Below are 23,584 nucleotides of genomic sequence, written 5' to 3'. Positions count from 1 at the left end.
ATGCATATATTTTTAACTGTCATGGAGCACTGAAAGTGATGTAGGCCTCATTGGCTATCACTCTGACTGATCAGAGGTAGCCATTAGTGATGGGCAAATGAAGCTTTGGTGAACCACTGAACCACAGCAATGTGACACTAGCTGAAAAGCAAAAAGATGGCTGCCACACATACATTTTTCAACATAAAAGTCCTTAGCAAACCAATATTTTTGGTTACATATACTGGTTTTGGTAAGGACTTTTATGTTGAAAAATCTACATGTGGCACCCATATTGGATTTTTTCATTAGTGTTGCTAGCTTCACACTGCTGTGGTTTAGTGGTTCACCAAAGCTTCATTTGCCCATCACTAGTAGCCATGGAGCACATGATCTCCACATTCAAGTAGGCTATACAAGCAATTATTAAAGAAGAGTTTCTGCTTGAATTCAAAGCATCATTTCAAATTATTCAATAGGCTACATTTAAACTATACAATGCTCAACTGACAGCAGCACCAAACTGTTACGGAAGCCTACTGTATGTGTAAAGAGCTAAAAGACCTAGATTGTCGACATTAATTACTGTAGGACAACTGAAAAAACATAATAAACAGGGCTGTTGCTGGAAATATTTTATTCCTGTCGGCTATACTACCTACCTACATTGCTGGTACATTTTGGAACAGTATAGCTACATTAACTAATTATCTTTAATGTCTTCCAGTAGCCTATCGTATAGGTTACTGTATATATACAGTAGCTTAGGCATGTGCATGAATATGACTTGATGTTTTGTAGCCTACTGTACATTTCCCGTCAGTCTACAGTCTTTTAGCCCATCTTTACCATGATAACCCTTCCAAGATAGAACCCTTTCGACCACTCATGCCATCGATGTGGAATTTTGGGCGTCTGACGGAAACTGATCAATCTGACCAACAATTAACATCGATTTGACACTCTTTTGCTGTCCGGGTTTGCAAATCATTCATTTAGAACATTTAAGTTGCGCTATTTGTTATTTGTTATATCGCAGCACGGCCTTACTATGTTATCATTACCATATCATTACATTATCCCAATTAATAAGTCATCATAATCATCATCGTCAGCATGGCATGTCACACATAGCCTACCTGCTCCACCACTGAGTTCTTATCATGTAGCCTCAACTAGGCTCCACCACCTGCTCACTGTCCCTCTGCTCTACAGCTGTATTCTTGCTTACATCCTCGTTCAAACTCAACATGTTGCTGACATATGCTAGCCTACTTGCAATCTTGTATTTTTGAAGCTTCTACATTGGTGTTACTTTTGCACTATTGTCACTACCGGCACCCGCCACAATTTCATGTAGGTGTAACCCACATGGATAGCCAACTTGCCCATTGTGATGTACCAATAATTCTTTGGTGACCCCTAGAGGGCGCACGAGACAGGTTCAAACAATCAAATAATAATAAACAACTGCTAATACAAATTAGAGACAGACGTCGGAACGGATAACTAACGATACAGAAAGAAAGAAGAATAATATTAATCAAAACAAGAATAATATTGACCAAACAGAAATCAAACACATTTCTTTTGATCGAAAAGCTTCAATCCTGATAAACCACTTCCTGAACAAAGACCTCGTTGGACCATCGTAACAGATCGAAACATATTAATCACTTGAATCCTGACTGGTTTTTTGATTACCCCTTCAACCACTCCTTGACCTACGCCTTGGATACCTCGAATTTCCTGCTGTGATACCCTTCCCTGGACCATCCTCATCGCCATTCTTCCTTGCAATATTCCCAGAAATTGAACCCCCACCTTCATCCACTTTCCACCCAGTGACTGTGGTAGGATCTGGGCAAATACACCCACACCCACGGACTGTGACATTAAGGAATTACATCCACCACTATTTTTTATTTAATTATTTATTTTGAGTGCACTCTCTTTTATTTTGGGGTTTATGTTTATTTTGTTATTTTAAGTTCAGAGATCTCAAGGGAATTATTTATTGAAAAGTTACCTAAGTGCCGGCACTTCTGATAAACTGATATTATAGTTATATGTTAAGAATTGTATTTTTATTGTATAAGAAAAAGTGATTTAACGTATAAGTATATAAATCAAATAAGTAGAAATAGTAATAAATTGAATATAGAGTCAAATAAAATAGTATAACATATAACGATTAAAATAGATCAATAAATAAAGGGTATATCAAATAGGGTTTAAATAGACTATAAATAGATTTTAAATAGAATATCAATAATACAGTCAAATGAAATAGTAGATATATATATCACAATAGTTTTTTAAATTTCCACTGATACCTTAGAATAGAATAATATATGATTGCATAGAGTGAATTGAATGATATTTGAATGTTAAAATAAATATATTTTGTATTTAAAGAAGAATCTTTGAGAGTGGTGTGTTGTCTTGGGGTGAGTCATTGAACTGTGGTCTAGTAATAACCTAAACCAGTCTCCTTTTGAACCTAGAGTTTAGAACTAGACTGTTCCCGCACAAGCACAGGCCTTCCCTCGTCGTGCGGGTTACATAGGCAACTTCGATTAACTTTTGATGCGCTCACAGAATCCTGGCTCTGAGCCAAAATGCGAGAGGTGTGGCCTGACTTAAGCTGTTATTGGATCAGTCGAGTGTCAATATGGAAATGTAACCAATGGGCCGCTGATTGTCCTTCCTTTGGGCCAATCGTTGGCCAAAATTATTAAATTATATATATATATAGCGTCTATTGCCCTATTCTATAGGCCCAAAAGGTGCGTCAGCCCACCGGGAAAATGCCCAGTATGCCAGATGGCCAGTCCGCCCATGTGCGAGGGGCTGTGCGTGTATACCGATGGCATCATTCAGCAACAGCAGGGAGTGTCTTCCGACGGCCACCACCACCCACCCTCTCCGGTGCATACTTCAAATTACTTGTTCATTGCTCGTCCAGAATCAGCCCTATGGGTGGTGGCAGGCCTTCATTACCCCTAGAGTTCATCACTTAAAGAAGCTTTGAATGGTTCAAATCTAAAGTAATGTATTTTACTATTAAAAAATGCCCTAAATTTGAACAGCTCACACGCTCACAGGGGCTGGTCTGATAAACTTCAGAGTTGAAAATGAGTCCCACTCCGATCCTGCACACACACACAAACAGACACACAGTCAGGTTCTCTCTCTCTCACACACACACACAACTGTTGCCAATCTGAATAAGAGCCAGGACCGACCAATAGCTAATAAATACCAAAGTCAACCAAATGGCCTACAAAACAGGAATTTATCAGAGTTTGATAAAACAACTTCCTACCCGAGTGGGAGAGCACGCAATGGAAGGGAGTTTAACGTTTCTCCAAGTCAGTTTTATGTTTAAGTGAAGATGAAAATGAGTGACACGATGCACAGCCAGCATAGAAAGGGCCCTTCCATAATAAGTTGTAGGTAGTCCAGATCGAAAAACATACCTATACCTCTCGCGATCAACTTAGGATCAGTCTGTAGTCTATCAGTAGACCGCGGTCGACGGGTAGAGCAGCCCTGCATAGTATGTGGGTCTGTGCGTGCCTTGCATGGCAGTTGCCACCATTGGTGTATGAATGGGTGAATTAGAGGTCATTGTAAAGCGCTTTGTCCGCTCGCGGTCAGTGTAAGTACAGTGCGTGCAGAATTATTAGGTACCCCCATGTTTTTGCGTTTTACATGATCACTTATTTAAACCTGTTGGGTAACATGCTTGCGGATATGATTTAACACTTTTGGCTGCAAGACCTCATTGATAGTCAACTAGCAGGTGTAATAACTACAAGTTGTCACCATTGTCTGTGCAGGATTCTTAGGTGCCAATTCCTCCACTACGCAACAATCATAAAAACAGAAACACAATGATGGGTGATCCTGGAGGACTTTAACGTAGCCTGGAAACCAGACTCTCTGACTTCGCAGAGAGTCTTGCCTAGATCCATAGGCAAACGTTTATTTCCAGGCAGGGGGGCACAGTTTGAGGTTTAAAATCATTGGAGTTCCTTTGAACCGCTTTGAACCAATCACTAACAACTGGCGTTTTGTCATACAGAGAAGTTTCTCTGCATCACGCCCATAACAAGCAAGCGTGCATTATCAGCAAACAGTCACACGTTTAATCTGCGTAACTCTCGCCAAAATACATCATATGGTGTTTTGTGAATGTACCCAAGTCAAACTTTCATATAAAAGCATAAGTACGTCCAAAGCGCCACTTTTAAGCTTGTATTGTCAGTTTCAGGTGAAATGACCTTTTGAATGGGAATCCTATGCCACTACTTTTTTGATACAATCGCATCAAAATCGCTATTTTTCAAACACTAAGATGGCTCAACACAACATGAAACTTTGATCAAAGTATCAGCAGTGTCTCTACACATGAACTCGAGCATTCAGAACATTCTGCGTAGGTGGCATATTCACTTCTTGCATCATCATCAGAGTCCAAAAGAATAGACATTGCGACTGTCAGTGTCAGGAAGTGGTTAAAGAAGCTGTCCGGTAGGACTCTGCGGAGAACAACAGGGCCAGTGTAAAGAAGGAACTATTCAGTTGCTTTCCATCTGTCCAGAAGAGACAGACTACATGGTTGTCAAATTCCCTTGGTAATTTGTCATTCAGAGACTTGGACGAAATTTCTCCAATTTGTCTTTGTGACAATTACACTCTCTTGGGCCCTGTCTGAGGAAGACCAGTATCTGTCTAACCACTGCTAAACAAACCAAGACAAATGATTTTATGCAGGGTAAGCCCACATCGATCAGGGGGGAGTGTCCAGATTGGTGATTCTCGTAAGACTGCCTGCTGAATTCCTCTTCCGTTCTTGGACAAATATTTTCTTCTGAATCATAATTATACGTCACCCTGTGGCTCACATACTTTCCTTTAATAGAGCATCTCTCGCAACTATAGAATGCATTGTGTCCTTTAATGCAGTGTTTCTCAAACCTTTTCAGACGAAGGACACTTAACCAATAAAAAAGAAACGCACGGACCACCTAGCTAAAAAAGATTAGACCTACTTCAACAGTATATTAGCCTACACAATAGGCCTACTCACTGAACCACCTTGCTTATTGTCTTTGCACTTTGCTTATTGTGTCAGAGGATTCATATGATTTAAACTGGCATATCCTACCTAGACAGTGTGACAGAACTGTTTGGATTTACATACAAGTTGGTTCAATATTGCATACAACTCATCTATATTATATTTTACCACGTCTGCTCGCGGACGACTTGGGATAGCTTGCGGACCACCAGTGGTCCCCGGACCACACTTTGAGAAACACTGCCTTAATGCATTTCAAAAAAGATCTGGCTGGTGCATCACAAATAAAAGTGCCAATTTTAACTTTCAGGAATGCAATTTCATCTTGGAATGCAATTCCATCTTGTTGTAGCCTGTTAACCTCTTCAAGAAAGTCTGACATGAAGTCACTGACAGAAGTGGGTTTTGCCGTGCCACAAAATAATGCTACAACATAGAACTGAAACCTTTGCACACTGTGAAGAATTGGCCAAATCTGCACATTTGATGAACGGAACAGAGGCAAACCATCTACATTGACATTTAGGTCAACATCATTATCTCTGGAGAATTTGTCTGGATGATGTGCAAGTATTTTTAAAAGTCCACACTCAAGGCCGAAATACCGGTATTGACCGCCACATAGTTCTTTTGTCTCTACTTGGCATGGAGTTTTTAACAAAGTTCTAGCATCTTTAGGGAGCCAATGTCGATGTTTTCTGAGTACAGAGAGGAGCTCGTCAACAAGGATATAAGGATACAAGGAAGTTTATTGTCACATGCATATAGTTACTGGAAGTAAGAAATGCCGTAAAATTATGTCTGGTGTCAGCCTATTTGTGCATTTATGGGGGGGGAGGGGGGTAAAAAGTGCAGTAGAAGAGGGGTTTAGTAGATTAAGTGGCAAGGGCTGCATAAGAAAGGTGGGGGAGGATTGGGATTGGGGGGGGCACCAACAAGGAGCACCCAAGAGCAACAGGGGCAAGGAAAAACTCCCTTACCAAGGAAGAAACCTTGGGCAGATCCATGGCTCAAGGGGCTAACCCAACTGCCAGGGGTCTTGGTGTGTGTGTTGGGGGGATGGCAGGGGAGATGGGATAGTGTGCTGTGTATGTGGGGAGAGGGCAGTGTGCAATATGTGTGTTGGAGAAGCTTCCTGATGAAATAATGTGCTGTGTAGGGAGGGAAGGGGTTGCATTGCAGTGTACTGCAAGTATGATGAAGGGACTTACTATTGCAAGCAGAGTACTGTATGTATGATGTATGTGAGTGATGACAGTGAAGATGTGTGTGTGGGCAGGAGGGGAGTGGAGCAGTGACTGTGTGTGTGTGTGTGTGTGTGTGTGTAGTGTGTGTGTGGGTAGGTGGGGGCAGTGTGCTGTAAGTATGTAGAGGATGTGTGTTGGAGAAGATCCTGAAGACAATGTGCTGTGTATGTAGGGAGGGGGGGCAGTGTGCAGCAAGTATGTAGAGGAGGCTTACTGTAGCAAGCAGTGTGCTGTATGTATGTGAGGTGATGACAGTGATGATGTAAGTGTGTGTGTTTTGTGTGTGTGTGTGTTGGGGATGGGGGGGGGGCAGAAAGGCTAGGCAATCAAGGACATGGGTAGATAGATGGAGGAGAAATCAAAAATAATAAATAAAAAGTTCTATGGAGATGTTGGATATCAGTCAGATATGTGTGTGTGTGTGTGTGTGTGTGTGTGTTTTGACGTGTGATGAAATAAGAAAATAAATAAAAGGTCTGTAGCATAGGGAGAGGGATGTAAAAGTGCTAAAAGTCATGTAGGTGTGTGTGTGTGGGGGGGGGGGGGGGTCATGAGTGCCGAGGAGTGAATGAGTGCAAATTCAGTATAGTGTGAATTCAGAGTTGGGAAATGTTTGAGAGTGCTGAGGAGTGAATGTGTGCAAAGTCAGTATAGTGTGAGTTCAGAGTTCGGATGGCCTGGGGATAAAAACTTCTCCTGAGTCTCTCAGTTCTGGCTTTGTGACTACATAGGCGTCTTCTTGATTTCAGCGGTAGGAATAATCCATTGTTAGGATGAGAAGAGCACAGCTGTGCGTGCTATTTTATTCTTGACAGCCCATTTAGCCAAATCAGTCTGAAAATCCATGGGTTCAGCTGAGGCGGTGCCGATTTCTGTATCATCACTTTCACTGGAGTAGTCATACTGCTGGTCATCTAGGACATTCTCAATGTCTGATAGACTCCCTTCATCTAGGACATTCTCAATGCCTGGTGGACTCCCTTCATCAACCACATGTTTAATTTGGATCGGAATCCTGCGGCTGCTTGGACCCAGGCCAGCCCCAGCACTAGGCTGATCCATGTCTGAGTCACTGCTGGCATGTAACATGGCATTCAGTTCAGCCGTTTGACGTCTCCATTTTTTAATAATAATCCATCTATTAAAGCAAGCAGAAATGAGCGCATTAGAGACCACAGAGCTCTGGTGTGCTCTATAGGGCTAAAGTATGGCGTATTTGTGGTATTTGTCTCCTCCTTTCGGCGTTATAAAATCGTAAAAAATTCGTTTTTTTCCTGTGTGTCAAAATAAAAGTCCCAACCATATCTCATGCATTCAGCATTATATCTCCAGAACGGCTTGACGTACATGCTTCAAATTTGGTACGAGTGTTTGTATGGACTCAAAGATGAAGTTAGTTGATGTTGGAGGTTGAAGGTCAAATGTCAAGGTCAAAAACACCTTGAGTGATATCTCAAGAACACCTTATCACACAAAATTTAAATTTGGTTACTCCAAAAGCACCTTTGCAGGTATCACAATTACCCTACCAATCAGCTAGCAGCAAGCTCAATAGCCCCACCAACACCCTAGCCAGCAAAATTGCATCCCCTCGTGTAATTCCTTGGAATTGCTTTTCTAGTTACCACATGTTTTCACTTTGACCAGTCATGCATGATATCACGTAATCCTTATGCATTATAGTAATTGTGATTAGACATGGACTTTTATACCGGGATAGGATATGATACTTTCACATCTACTGTGTCTTTTTCTTAATAAACTAATACGATTTTTTAATGGAAATATCCCGTAGCATATTGTTCAAAACATCAGAGTAGGCCTAGGCTTGCCTAAGCTAAATTGTTCAAACCATATTGTTTCAAAATTCAAAACAAACTAATAATAGCCTAAAATGCGTAAATGAATTGCAATGCATGCTGGGAAGCAAAACTCAACATGAAATAAAGTACATGAAATATAACTAGAATGCATTAAAGTTATATCCACTCTAAGGCGTTTTCTTGAACCTGTGATCAAACAGGGACAGCCTAAAAATAGCCTATGAGCCTATCTTCCTGGAACATTGCAGATAATTTTTTTTTATTGTTTTCTGTAGGCTATGAATGCTCTTTGTAGCCAACGTTAAGCTGAAAGAAATAGATTCCAGATGTTTCTATTCCATATATTTTTTTATTCATAAACAGTAAGGCTCTGGTAAGGCCAGAGATCTTCTGCTCCTTGTCAGAAATCTCATCGGATATGTGCACTCTTCTTTGCTTTTTCCACAAGGAGCTGCTGTGACATCGGGGACATCAATGCTTGACACTTTTAAACGCGAGCATGCATCAAATAAATTACAATGACATTTAAACAAGTCATGAAGAAGCAATATCCTTAATTCTTCTGCAATGTAGATTGTTTTGCTTTACAAATTAAGCCAGGGGTCTTCAACCTTATTCAGCCCAAGGACCCCTTGGCTGAGAGAGACACTGAGCACGGACCCCCAGCTCCAAAAGTCCTCGGCCAGGTGTGGTTCTGAAAATAAAACAGATAATAAGTACATGACTAGGTTAGATAAACCCAGGGCTCTCAAGTGTCACGCATTGAGCGTGACAGTCACTCATTTCAGTCTTTTGTCACGCTCTCCCGCCACACATTGTATTTCTCACGCAGAAAAACTATTTATATATTTAATACGCTGCGGCAGCGCCAAAATGTCTCTGGCCGCGCCGCTCTCACTATGGAACCGGCAGGAATCAAGCGCGTCTCCCCTGGAGTTGAGCCTGCCACTTATCAGCCAATCAAAAATAACGAGAGGGGCTACACAATAGGCAATTAGAAAATAACTGTATTGTATCTGGGTAAGATTTAATGCAACAACCAATGAAAAACGCGTATCCTGGAATTGTTGAACGTGAATTATTGAACGTGTACCTGTTACCTACTTCCAAGTTTCGTTCACCTTGGAGCTTCGAGCATCAGTTCATGGTTCCAGCACAGAGTAAGTCACCTTTTAATGTTACAACAAATCCACAACTTGTTTGACATAAACAATGACAACGTGACTGCTGCTATAGAGAATGTTTCCAAGATAATTAGCATCAGTTGTTCATGACTGTCTGTAACTTACATAATTACATATCTGCAGTGAACCTACTTTGTTCATAGATGCACAACTTCATAAACTGTATGTTGCCGTAGACTACGGTAGGCTAATGAGCAGCTAACCTGCTAGAGGTTAGCTTCTAGATCTAGCCTATTATAGATAACCTTCTAAAGGTTAGAAGCGAACTGCTAACCTGCTAAAGGTGAGCTATTTGCTACATTAGATTAAGGTGACCAGATTTCTGAGACAAAATCCGGGGACATTTTCAGTTGATAAGCGTAAAACATATAATGTTTTAATCTTTGTAAACTTTAAACAGGGACACTGTCCCAGGGGCGTCACTAGATTAGAGCAGCACTAGTCCACAAGCCCCCCTAGGGGGGTTCGGGGGCATGCTCCCCCGTAAGAAAATTTGGTATATTTTAACGTTTAAATGCATCAATCTGGTGCACTTTGAAAAGAAATTCAGAGGTTAGACTTCATTATTCTTATCTATGGATGGAAATATTTGTACTGTAGCCTAAACTTGCACTTCAGAATTTTAACCATGCACACACAGGTGGAATAGTTATAATATTGGAATAAGTTATGATATCGTCCAACCAAAGCATATTTTCTTCACAGTTTCACAGTTCAGAAATGGTCCAAAATAGTATTGGCTACATTTCAGCACTCCATGAAATTATATCCTAGTGGCCGTGTTGTTCAGATAGTTAATCTAGCTAGTTATCTTGGTCATTGCAATGCCTATCTTCTTTTTTCAGGACAGTCTGTGCTATACCCGAATGTATGATGTGATAATATTTGTCTTATGTAGCCTAATAGGGCCTATGTATTGTCAGTCTTATATCAAGAAAAAATAACTCACGTCTCATGATTTTTTTCCCTTTATATTTTTGTCTTAATGTCACTAGGAAGCATGCCAGTAGAAATATAAGCTATATTCATATTTGTAGGTGATTGTCTGGAATCTGGCAATATGAGAACCATATGGTGGGATAGGCCTACTCTGGCTAAACAATTTACAAAAATGTTTGTACTGACATAAATAGTTTACATGAGAATAGGCCTACATTATAATTTTGCCCCAAAGTTGGAGACCATGTAGAAATTTGTTGCAATTTCAAAACCGGACTACTCAGGAACCGCTTGTTGTAGGCCTACCGATGCTAGAGTTGTTACATAAGTTCATTGTTAATTTTCTCGCGAACCAAATCACAGCAACTTGGCACTAATATCATTGGAAAGCTTAGATTCCGGCCATTCACATGATATATGTGTATTGATATGTATGCTATCTGTGTGACGAGTACTCCGCAATTTTAGTTTAACCTGGACTTGAGCAGCTGGCACGTTCGTGATGAATAGTTTAATAAGTCCCCCGCACAAGTGGTTTCATTTCAAAGATTCTACCGCACTGCTATTCCACCAATCGAAATAGCCTACCAGAAATACGGGCATTCTAGAACATGTCTGAGGTCTGAGCTGAGCGCTTGCTTTGACTGACTTGAGCCTGTGCGTGAAGGGTGCGCAACTGTACGTTTGGTCAGTGTTTTCTTTCTTTCTTTTATTCCAATTTCGGGTCTGTCAGTCATGGTGAAAACCAGAGACTTTTCCGGAGACAGCTCCAGCTGGGGACAGGTCACCGAAATCGGGGACTGTCCCTGGAAACCGGGGACGTCCGGTCACCCTACACAGTAAAATTGACAGTGTTATTAAGTGTTAATTTTTCAGAGACATATTTTTCAGTGTTCATTAGTGTTAATTAGTGTAACTTCGGGAGTTGTTTGAACAAACATGTACACCCACCGTGTAATTAAAACTCACAACCTAGTGTTTTAAGTGGGTGTGAATGTACGAACTCTGGGGTGGAGTCATTTACACTTCCGGTCCTTCAGTTGAGATTTTTTAAAAGAAGATGGACGCCATTGAAGTACAGCGTGGGATAGTAAAAGGTAAAGTCATTTGTTCCCTCTACTTCTGTAAGCTAGCATGAAAACTACGACAAATACACAATTAAGTAATGTCACATCACAGGTATATGTTTTCATACCAACGTGTTTTATCTACTATGAAATATTGGTGACGTTAGCTTGGTCGCTAGCTAGTAGCAAGGTCGCTAGCTAGCTCAGAAAATGATTGGTAAAACATCCAGCAAGCTAATATAACTTCGGTGGGTTATAACCTTATCAAATTGAAATGGTTAAGTTTATGTTAATTTGTAATACTTAAACTGTAAACTGACATTAATATAATATTGGAGTCGACAACATCTTAAAGTCCTTTCTGAAATTCGAAAAGGCGGTTGGAATTTGAATACCCACTGAGGGAATAGCTCTAACATGCTAACGTAGCCTAGCTGGTTAACATTAGTTACAGCCAGGACTCCACTGTTCATAGCGATCATAACGTTAGTGTGCTGCCAAATGCTCACCTGGCACAAATTAATCTGTTGACTGACTAATTATAACAGTCTGTCGACTCATTGACGTTTTGGTTGAACTGAAAACTATTTGCTTGGTTATAAAAAAAATTGCTGCTAGCTAACATTAGCTGTGACCACGAGAGCATTCGTTTAACTGCATTTGTAGCAAACAGAGGTGTAAGGTAACCGTTAGCCTTGTTGGTTCGGTGCAGTCTCCATTCTCTGTATGGCACATTTATTAGTTAAGAGTCTATTGGCTTTATTTGGGTTAGATCAATTTCTTTGTTTCCTAACTTATAAAGGGTGCAGGTAAGCCAAATAGTATAGAAGTTAGCTAGTTAATACTAATTTTAGATATTTGTAGAAATTGTGGTTCAATACTAGCTTGCAAGCATGTGCAGGATATTCAGTCCATCAGGCATAACGTTACAGCTGAGCAGAGTAAGAAATGTTAATTCTCTGAAATTATGAGCAGTTTTTTTATGGATATGGTAATATGTAGACGAGTTTACTGCCTAATGAAATTATTAAGTGTGCTTGCAAAGCACACTTATTGTTCTTCTTAAGTTTTATTTTTCCCGTCTCCCTAATTTTTTGTCAGCTCTAGCGCCTAGGCCCTTTGAGACAGAGACACCGTTCCAACTTTAAAACATCCGGTCAGTACCGGTGTAAGTTGCTTAAGAAGATGGCGTCAGGTGGATGCGTGTCGTTAGTCCGCCATATTGGATTGAACAGAAAGCGCAACTAAATTTTCACACAGGTCACAAATTTGGTCCGAACGCCACGAAACTTGACGTACATTATCCTGTGACCAAGCCTCACAAAAGTTACCAGAAGGATTTTTGATTTTCGAAAGCGTTTGCCCGTCACATCAAAGCGAAATCGGGCGGGCGAAGCTCGAAACAGGAAGTCGATCCATATCTCAGGAACACTGTCACATATCGATACCAAATTTTGTATTTAAACTCGGGACTCCAATGTGAGGGTGCATTAGCTAAAAAAAAAGAGAAAACATTCCAAAAGTTTCCAGCATTTGGCAAACCACCCACCCGTATTTGGTAACTATCACCTTCCACATTTGCAGCTGTACTGGTACATCTATCACAATGCCTTCCAATTATGCACAATGTTTCTGGGCAGCCACAATGTTTCCGCGCAACCTTGCCCAATCATGAAATCCTTGCTCTGCCATGGGATAGTATGGACTTACGAACTGAAATGGTAAGGAGAACATTAGCTATTTATTGCTGACGTAGTACAGTTATTTTCACATTGACGGTATTCAAATTAAATTTTTCATTATTGTTAAATATCATGAAGGGAGAGTATTATTACAAATGTTACAAGTATGCAAATGCATATGTTTACGGGCATTTAGGTTTTACTGTGTTGTTTTGTTGTAAAGACATGCAAGGCATTCTGGGCCGTAATGAACAGTGGTCGGCAGCACTCCATAGGCTACGTATTAATATGAATAGGTGTTTCTGTAAACCTAGGGGCAATAAACAGCTATCTCTGTTACAAAAACGAGCCGATTTAATAATGCTGCTGTGTGAATCACGGTAAGCGTGAATGAAGTGGCCACTTCTTAATGGGACGCACTGTATGGAAGTGGGCTAAGTAAAATAAAGATGTTTCAAATAAGATAAGGTTAATCAGAATTCTACGATATGCCCGCTTGACAACGGCAGAGATAGAACTGGCCTTTGGCCATAGCAACCATCCATTTAGAACGATTGGCCTTCATGGCAACCAAAGATCTGAGCTGTGTTGTAATGTGAGGCAAAGTATAGAAAGGTGATGAAATATACAGAGACAGGTCAAGAAATATAGTGCAATGTAGACAGTAGTATACAGTTGATTTACAGACGGTGGTTTAGAGTAATATGAAGTATTCCTTTATTCTGAGATACATCTGAGATAGGCTACATCAATAGGCTCACAAAACAACCCCAGGCTCACAAAACAATCCCAAACAGACATAAGGTCTTTATAGAGCAAATCCATATAGATTATTTGTCAAATAACCCAGTAAAACATAATTAGGGGATGGAATATATAACATTCACACTCATAGCTCATATTTTTAAAATAAATCAGTGAAAAAGTATCCTGACAAACAAGCAGCATTTTAATGCCTTGGTCATATTTCATAATTTCAATTCTTCTCTAGGTTACCTGATAGCCCAGTTTGAGAGGTGCAAGACGCGTGACATTATTTATTTTTGCAGCCAATCACTGCTATCGTTTTATTTTATTGATTTGATCTTAGTCATAGAAGCTAAATTTGAAGGCAGGCCACAGGTAAAATCCAACGAACCGCATTCACCCCGCAAGCCAATAGTTGAATAGCTCTCTCCTATACGGTGTTCATTTTAGGACATCCTCAGACTCAGGTGTCAGACTCAGAAAAACATCGGTCATCTTCAGACAAAACAGCCTCAGCGTCAGAAAAACCTCTGTCATCTTCAGACAAAACTGCATCAGCGTCAGAAAAACTTCTGTCATCTTCAGACAAAACTGCCTCAGCGTCAGAAAAACCAGACTCAGGTGTCAGACTCAGAAAAACATCTGTCATTTTCAGACAAAACTGCCTCCCCAGATAGCAATTTCCTTTGGGCCGGATCCGCATAAAAGCCATTAGATCCGCCTGTAGCGGACATATGGTATCTGACTGTGGGCCAGGTCTGCTCCTGATACAGGTTTCAGCTCTGCTAGCAATGCTGTTTTATCACCGGTTTACAGATTTGTCCCAGGTCCAATTTCCGCAACTCAACTGGAAGTCAGGAGATGCGTTTAAAATACAAAACACCGATTTGGCCCAAACCTGTGATACGGATATGAGCCGAAGGACCATTTTTTCACAGCAGACCCAGGTGGTAATGATATTAATTAAGGTGCTGATTCTGCTAAATTGACCTTTCCCTACATTGTCAACTGGCTGCTAAAAAGGTATTTTGGAATGGCACAAATTTAGAAACCATGGGGTGCACTATGTTCCCATGGCCACTTCATTTCTACAGTAAGGCTGGAAAAGAAGATATAGTTGGCTCAATATTGATCATATGCTCGTTTCATTATTTTTATTATTACCTAGCAGTGGTAAAAGTAGTCAATTGTTGTTTGTGTCAGATCAAACAGTGCTATGAGACAACCCCATATTCTTGCCACGCATGCAGAAGTCCAAGCAGTAACGTTAATCAAGGATCTTTGGTTTACTCACTATCAATCTTTTGACATGATTTGCCAGCCTGGACTAGGACAGCCCAACTTTTCAAGGTAGGCTCTGCTTTTCTGCTTTTTATCTCTGTTGGTTTATTCAGAGACAACAATAAGCAAACGAGCGATTGATAACTTTACTGTAAGGTTATACTATTATTTTCCAGCAATATAGGCTAGGCTACTAGCTTAGCTTGAGCAAAACAGCCATCACAATAACTAGCCTATTTTGGTAACAGCTAACGCCAACAGGATCACTGATGATGAAAAAACGAGTGTAATTGTGACTTAACCTATTTTCAAAAAGGAATAAATGGCTCATGTTTATTTTTTGTTGTTTCAGATTGACCATGGAGATGACTGAGGAAGACAGCCTGAATATCGATGGGAACAGTGGAATTAACACGACTTAAACTTTGTCTGGGATTGCACTTCTACAGCCAGGTTGTTGAATAAAAAAAAATAATAAGACACTTATGTGTAAAGTTTTTTTTACCCCCCTTGTGTTTGTAGCCTAGCTTATGTTTATCAGTTGAGCTGTTGGGAAAACGTTACGAACTTTAGCCTGGGTGAACCTATAACGAACCTGTTAGCAAATGTGTAGCAAACAGATTTTTCAGGATAATTAGCCCTAATTACCAATCACATTTCACATGTCAAATAAAGCCGGCTGATGTCTGATAAACGGGTCCGTACCACACACAATAAGCGGAACCGTATTGCATATGATAAACAGATCTGGAACACGTCAGTAACACAGACTACCATACGGAACTGGGCCAGTCTTAGTCCTTATTGGTACCAGATCCGTCAAACGGATCCAGACCAATTTTGGACCGATGTGCGTTTGGACGCCGGATCAGGTCCATTATGCAGATCCGTGCCGGACGTTGTGGTAGGTGTGGCCCAGTTCCGTCCCAGTGTATGTTTGCTATCTGGGTCAGCTTCAGAAAAACTTCTGTCATCTTCAGACAAAACTGCCTCAGCGTAAGAAAAACCTCTGTCATCCTCAGATAAAACTGCTTCAAACCAAACTGCCTCAGAAAAAGTGGAGTCAGGTCTCAGAAAAAACGCTGTCAGAAAAAGTGGAGTCAGGTCTCACAAAATCAGGTCTCAGAAAAAACAGAGTCAGACGAAAAAGTCTCAAATGAAAAGTTATTGTGCGGACAGAAGAAGACGACGGATACAGAACGGTGAGTTTAATATTATGCTTAATACGTTATTCTGTCACTGGCAGGGTAGGAATTTCACGGCGGCCACGACGGTCGTGGTAGCCCCTTGCGTTGGCCGTGAAGCCCCTTTGAAAATCATAGGTTTACAGGCCACGGTGGCCTTGGTGCCCCCTTCTTTCAATATTCTGCTTTGTGTCCTACTAATAGCTATTTTTATTTAGCCTGCGGCCAGTCAAAATAATCTTAGCATTCACAGCGCAAATTAATTTAGTATTTTACGCAGTGGAGAAAGTGACATCACAAGAAAGTGCATCCAAATTCACCCATTCTTCTCAGTTGAACTACTCGCGAAGTAGCCTATTTATCACACAGACATCACAAGTGATGTTACATGAAAGAGCTTTTTCTCAGCTTTTAAACGATGTTAGCCGATAATTGCTGTGTTGAACGGTTCGCGAGAAAAGTAAATAATATAATTAAATTTAATCATACATTCTACTGAAGGTTTTGCGTCCATGATCTCCCTACCCATTCATCTCGGTGGAATACGAACCCTTCTTTTAACACATGACAAACCACATATCAGAATAAACAGCAGACCTTACCGAACATAAAGGTGTAAAGCAGTCCCCTGTACAGCCGTTCCAGAGTAATCCAGTTTTGAATTTGCAGTAAATTTCAACATGCATTGATGTCTCCAAATTTGGGCTTTAAGTTTTACAATGTGTTTAAATTGTTCCACATGATTTCATAACGGGCCAAATACAAAATAAATATCGCCTAGATATTGGTAAATCAGAGGACAGCTGACTAAGAGTTTGTGAAAGTAGCCTGATCACAAAATGCTAAGCATGCATCTAGGCTATTTGAGTTTCTTAAAGATGAGCTGTGCTTAAATTTAAATTGTTCAATACATGATTTCATTGCAGGCCAAATATAAAATAAATGTTATATATAGCCTAGATATCTGTTTTTATTAGATGATCAGATGATTTACAGTTATATGTAATATGTCATGTTTCATGTTTTTGTAATGTTTCATACAATGATGCAGGTCTACTGCAGTGAATAGGCTAAATACAACTTTGATCATTTTTATAGCCTACTACTGTATAGTTAACTATGGCCTTGGTGCCCATGTGGCCTTTGTGCCCCCCACCAAATATGCCCAACTGAAGGCCAAGTGGCCTTGCCCCCAGAATGGTGAAATTCCAAGCCTGGTCACTGGCATGTTATATTTGGTGCTTGGTTAGATGTAGAAATTATAAGTAAAGGTAGAAAGTGATCCAATGGTATACACATTGTAGGAAATCCATGGATGTAACTTAGCTAACCTCACTTCGCTAGGAACATTAGCAGCTGCTGTAAGGCACATACCGGAGTAAGCTACATTACTACATACAGCAAAATAATTTGTTTTTCAGTAGGATTACGGTACATTCAATGAGCTAGGGAAAAGTGGGTTAAACATTTTTCCACCACGAAAGTCCAGAACGACACCTGGACCATTATTTCTTACTTTTGCTAACCGTTTCCCAGTTGTACACTACCTACCAGTAAGAAACCTGCATCATTATCATCACATCATTATTCCCAAACCCCCATAAAGACAAATGTGCTATGCCATGATGTAATACCATATAATACCATTATGATAATACATGAAATAGCAGGTACCAACAACAAGGCACATTTCTCTAAATAAGTTAAGATAACATCTCATATCAAATGAATTCAACAACGCTGCAGTTATTGTCCCCTGGGGATTATATTTCAAGTACCTGTCTATCTTTATGTCTGTCTATTATTGTTGTGCAATGACAATGACAACTGCTAACGTTTTATAATGGTATTGTAATGTTTGAAGGTTTCAGGACGCCAAGAGTTGTTCAGAGCAAGCTTTATTAGCTGGGAACGAGGGCAGGGACACAGACACAGATCACAATGCACACAGGGCAGGTCAAGAAGACACACACACTACACCAACAGGGGAGGTCCAGCCCCCCACACAAGAAGGAACACACATGAGGGGAAACTAAAAGGGAAACATGTCACACTAAAGACACTAACTTTACACTTACAACTTACAAGAATAACAACATAAACCCCCCGACTGTTCGCTCTCGACTCCCAGCATGCATTTCGCGGGAGAACGCTAACACTGTCTTTTGTGCCGACGTTACAGTATTATATGGTATTACATCATGCCATAGCACATTTGTCTTTATTTAATACTTAATACTTTTCTGAGACCTGATTTTCTGAGACCTGACTCCACTTTTTCTGACAGCATTTTTTCTGAGACCTGATTTTCTGAGACCTGACTCCACTTTTTCTGACAGCGTTTTTTCTGAGACCTGACTCCACTTTTTTCTGTTTTATCTGAGGATGACAGAAGTTTTTCTGAAGCTGAGGCAGTTTTGTCTGAAAATGACAGATGTTTTTCTGAGCCTGACACCTGAGTCTGGTTTTTCTGACGCTGATGCAGTTTTGTCTGAAGATGACAGAGGTTTTTCTGACGCTGAGGCAGTTTTGTCTGAAGATGACCGATGTTTTTCTGAGTCTGACACCTGAGTCTGAGGATGTCCTAAAATGAACACCGTACTCCTAGAGCTTTAGAGGTATTGCCACTGCTCCAACACTGAAAGGCACTGTTAGAATGCTTGGATCAAGCCAAGTTCAGCATAGCGTATGCCACTGTCTGCTCACGTTGGTGACCGGACCAGATCTCCTCTCATAGCACTACTTACAACAAGTCTTGCTGATCCTAGTACTTACCACCTGTCTTGAACTGTTAAAAATGCGTTAGCCAAAGCATATTTTAGTGGCAAGAAGCGTTGAGTCTATATTTTATCCATAATCCATGTTTAATCACTCTTCCATTTTATAGCTTGTAATGTTGTCTGAATATATCTAATATCATTTTCCTATTGTTTTTAGAAGGATACCAGTACGTAGTCAAAGAAAAAGATATGCACTCTGCATTGTGACTGTTTCCTAATCTCAGGGATCCTTACTCCACCAATGGCTATGTAAGATTTTACTCATTTCCATTTAAGGTTATATATAATAATAATGTTCAACTATTGATCTGGATAATCATAGTTCTTGCCCACATTATTTTGCAGGAACACTTCTACGATGCTGCAAGAGGAACGGGCTATCTGGCATGGCGCCTAAAGTAACGAGTGTCGCAGCGTTTGGTCAAGAACAGCTCGGGAGCCTTGGAATACATGAACACCATGAGCTTTTTAAGGAGGTAGACTTTCTAATGAGGAGACACAGCACTCAAAAAATCCTCCATAGAAATGCATGGGGTTAGTTTGTAACATATGGTGTTGTCTACATACAGTGGGCAGTGCTTCGACTTGGCCAGCTTCCCTTGCCGTCTGCGCGCGGGATCACGCGGCATCACGCGACTTTAATTTGTATTTTTCCAGTGACGCTGCAACGACGCTGCAACAACTGGCAGAGGTCTCAAGTGAGCAGGGTGTCTCGTAAAAAGAAATGAAGCTGGAAAACCCTACACAGACTTCACTACAGACTTTAGCAGACTGGTTTAGAAATAATTTAATAGCCAGAAACATGCCTGCCCTGCCCTAATAAAGAAATATTTGGTTAACGAGTGAGCGAGTGAATCCCGTTTGCAGCCGTAGAAGAAACGCAGGACAAATTAAACATTCTGGTTTTCTCTGACTGCAACGATGATAGACAGACATCATTTGGACAAAATATAGAGCATAACCTCTGTTGCTCAGCCAAATGCCTTCCTGTTACGTCCTGTTATCACGGAGTTACAGGCGATAAATGGTTTTTGATGGTCACAAGTTTACTTCATTAGCGTTTATTTTTTTGATTATTCATACTCCATTTTGATACTCCATATACTAACCACCAATGAGAGCGTCTCTCGGATGAAAATCCCTGACACTTCCCACCTGAAGAATTAACGCAAGGCTTTGTCGGGTCTTCAACCCCCAATGTTTAAAATGTATATAGCCCTGAATATCATTTTAAAAGTAGTCTGACAAAGCTTATCGTTTTGTGACACAGCTAAACACTGGTACCTCATAGAACGTCTATAACATAGATTGGGTGGTCGCAACTCACAAAAGTAAAGCAGATAGAAAGAACTCACGCAAATCTAGCCTACAACACGCAGACAGCTTCATGCGCAGGGGGAGAGAAGCTACAAGACAGGTGCTTTATGATTGTTGGCTTCTGATGGTATCTTGCTAATTCACTGAACTGCATTAGGTGACAAATGTATTGCCTTTATCTTATAACTCCTTGTCTGAGCGACTACCAGGCCTATGGTTTTTAAAAGTCAGATGTTCCCTGACAAAGACATTCGAAAATTAAGAATGTTTATTGACTTGAAAAATACACTAATTTTTGCAAACTCCCTTCATTCAACCCTTGAAGACATCGCGGTCTGGTGCGCTATGTAGATCGTTTCTCATACCATTTAATTTCTCAGAATTTAGGTCTACTAGGCCTACAATAACGTCATCACCAAATACATCTTTTATTTTTAGTTGATCAACCACAAAGAGTAGCATAGGCCTACTGTGCACAGTACACTGACGACTGTAGCAGCCTAAGGTAACCAGTTGTTGTAGATGAGAGGCAACCCCTTGTTTCAGATAGCCTGGACAACATGTTACCTGGGTGTTGCCTACGTTATTAATTAATGGTAGCCTACAATAGTCAATTGATTCGCGTAACATATTAGTTGGCTCAAAGAGTAGGGAATCAGGATGGAGAGAGTCACGCGTGTGTTGCTTTTGCAGGATCGAATCCAGTTTTTTTTTTTTTTATTACTTTATTTAAATGTAGTGCTTTCATTTACAATCAAATCATTATGACAGGTCTTCTACTGCACTACTATTTAACATTTTTACATTTTGTCCTTCAAAAAATAAACAATCACCAACAGAAACAAAACACAAAAAACATAACATTGACAGACAATCATTGACGGACATTACATTGACAGAAAAAAAAGAAAAAAACAGAAGGAACATCACAACAACAAAAACAAACATCCCCAGCAAATGACAAAGACAAAGACATAAATACAAGACATAAGTAATTAAATAATAGACATAAGTGAATTGGCTTATCTGTGTTCATGTATGTATGTTTATAAGTGTATGAATGTGTGCATGAGTGTGCACCTGTATGAGTGTCATAGTAGAGTGTCAGTATGTATGAGTGTCATTGTAGAGGCAGGTCTGTTATACACATATATTTTCAAAGTAGTTATTTATTTTGTTAAGTATAAGTTCTGGATAAGTTTTATTCGGTATTTCTGAACGGTTTCTAGTTTTTAATATCATTTTTCTCCACTTCCAAAACTTTTTCTATTGTATTGTACCATGTAAGTATTACAGGTTGTTTTGGTTGTTTCCATAGCCTTGTGAGTTGCTTAAGTGCCGTTAGTCTCAGGATATTAAAAAGTTTACAGCACTTTGTTTTAATCTTAGATTTTATGCCAATGCCTAAAAAGTTTTCTAATGTGAGGGGTTCTTTTAAATCAAAGATGTATGAAATGGCTCTTCCTACCTCTTCCCAAAAGGACCTTATTACTGGACATGAGAAAAAAATGTGAGTGTGATTTGCCTTACCTTCATCACATCCTCTCCAACAAGCTGTTCCTAAACTGTGTTTTCCACATTGGTCAGGTGTAGTGAAGTACCTCTGGCTTATTTTCCATGCAAACTCTTTCCAGTGTTTTGACTGAGTTGTTTTAAAGTTTTCTTTTAAAGAGTCGCTCCAGGCCTCATCTGATATGTTTACAGATAGCTCTTTTCCCCATTTTTCTTTTGCTTTATATTCTAAGGTTTGTCATTTTTTGCAATATCTTATAAGCACTTGCGAGTCCATCACTACTTTTGTTTCTGGTTTCTAATAAAAAAGTTAATACCTCATTTCTGGTTTCCTTTTCTGCATTTTGTTTAATATAACTTCTAACTTGTAAATATTTAAAGAAATGTTTTTGCTGTAAGCTAAATCTTGCCGATAGAGCTTCAAATGTGTCAACTGTATTTTTTTCAAAAAGCTGTGCAAATAATATTAGTCCTTTATTGGCCCATGATTCTAAAATGTTATCTGTTTTATGCGCTATGAAGTCTGGATCTTGTGTCATTTGTCTAAGTTGTATACTTTCAGTCTGAAATTTTAAACGTTTGCTCATTTGTTTCCAATTCCTTATGGTATTTCCAATGCAGAATGACTGTATGTATTGTTTTTGTGTCTCTTTTCCTAGAAAAGGCAGAGTTCCAATTACTCCATTTGTCAGCTCTTTCTCAATATTAATCCATCTTGTTTCAGTGCTACTGCTCATCCATTTCATTATTGTTAACATTTGTGTATTAAAAAAAGTAGTTTTGTATATGTGGAGTCCCTAATCCTCCTTTCTCTTTTGGCTGTGTTAATAGCTTAAAGTTGATTCTATGTTTTTTATCATTCCAAATGAAATTTGCAATCATCTTAATCCATGTAGTGAAGAATGTTGGTGGGAGTGTGATTGGTAGTGCTTGAAATAAAAAAAGTAATTGTGGGAGTACCATCATCTTAATTGTCTCAACTCTACTGTATATTCCATCAGGAATTAATTTCCACCTATTTAGGTCCTGACTTATCTTTAATTCCAAAGAAACATAGTTGTTTTTATATAAATCATTCAAATCATTACTTATATAAATACCTAAATATTTTATGGTTTTTGTTTCCCATTTAATGTTATAGCTATCTTTCAACCATTGATTCATTTCCATTCCATTGGTTAAAGCTTCACATTTACTTTTATTTATACTATATCCTGAGGTTTTACTATATTCTTCAATCACTCCCATCAAATGTTGTATTGATTTTTCTGGCGAGGTCAAGTAAAGTATTATGTCATCTGCGTAAAGTGCTAATTTATGTATTTCCTTCCCTATTGCTATCCCTGTAATGTTTTTATTTTGTCTTATGGCTATTGCAAGAACTTCAATGTAGATAGTAAAGAGGAGTGGAGAGAGAGGGTCTCCTTGTCTTGTACCTCTTTGAACTGGGAACCGTCTTGATAGTGTACCATTTGTTTTTACTAAAGAAACAGGGCTAGTGTACATTGCTTTTATCCATCAACAGAACTCATCATCTAATCCAAAGCTCCTCATTGCAGCCAACATAAAGGGCCAACTAACTAAATCAAAAGCTTTTTTCAGCATCTAAAGTCATCAGAAGGAACTGCATTAACTTCTCTATCTCAAACATACGTAATTTGTCTAATTTTACTCGCTTCTCTTTCAATTCCAACCTGTCCTTCTTACTATCTGTTATACTGTGTCTATTCTCTAATATTTTAATTTCTTCAAT

The sequence above is a fragment of the Alosa alosa genome, chromosome 8 (genome assembly GCF_017589495.1).
Source record: "Alosa alosa isolate M-15738 ecotype Scorff River chromosome 8, AALO_Geno_1.1, whole genome shotgun sequence".
Lineage (NCBI taxonomy): Eukaryota > Metazoa > Chordata > Actinopteri > Clupeiformes > Clupeidae > Alosa > Alosa alosa.
The sequence above is the reverse complement of the archived record's forward strand: the minus strand, read 5'-3'. Positions refer to the sequence as shown.